This window comes from Apodemus sylvaticus, chromosome 4 (genome assembly GCF_947179515.1).
Source record: "Apodemus sylvaticus chromosome 4, mApoSyl1.1, whole genome shotgun sequence".
Lineage (NCBI taxonomy): Eukaryota > Metazoa > Chordata > Mammalia > Rodentia > Muridae > Apodemus > Apodemus sylvaticus.
Window position 1 is genome coordinate 109578279 of NC_067475.1, and position 1030 is coordinate 109579308.

Genomic DNA, 1030 nt, shown 5'->3' on the forward strand with positions numbered 1-1030 from the left:
AGAAGTGTCACTGGGCCTTTTTTGTTTTGTTAAGGGTCTTTTAAGGGACATACATAAGCCCCTTGAAGTACACAAGTGCCCATGCCCCTTCTCTGAGCACTCCCAACCACCAGGCTCCACCCACAGAACATCTAACTTCCCTAATGGCGTCCACACCATATGGAGAAAGCCTAAGCTCTGGACTTGAAATCCCACCAATCCTTGTAGTATGAATTTCTAATAAATCCAGGGCAGGGTTACTACCCACCTCAATGGTTTATGTTCCCAAATGAAACACATACACACACATACATACATACATACATACATACACAAACACACATACACATATACACACACATATACACACATATATACATACATACACACACAAACACACACACATACATACATACACAAACACACACACATACATACATACATTCATACATACACAAACACACACATACACACACACATACACATATATACACATATATACATACATACACAAACACACACACATACATACATACATACACATACACACATACCCAAACACACATACACACATACACATATACACACATATATACATACATACACACACACACACACAGCCTTGTATTTTCATAAGCCTTAGGCAGCACAACAGCCGGGCCCACCCTCCATGCTGTTAGAATCTGCCTCGATAACTCTGAGTTACTGCTTACTGTTTCTACGTTCCATCTTGCCTGCTCTTAACTCGACTGAGCCACTCTGGGCCACGCTCTCTTGGCAGCTCCTTGGCCACGCCCTCTTACATGGCGGCTCTGGTTCTCTTCCATGCTGGCTCTCGCCTCTCCGGCACACTCTTCTAAGGCATGGTGCGGCTCTCCATTTTCCCTTCCTTGAGATCTCTAGCCCTGGAAACCTACAAACCTGCCTCTCTCTCTCTCTCTCTCTCTCTCTCTCTCTCTCCCAGCTATTGTCTGCTGGCGTCTTTATTTACCAATCAGAATTAACTAAAGGTAGGTTCCCAGAAGCTATGTGCAAACTCCAGATTTTGGGG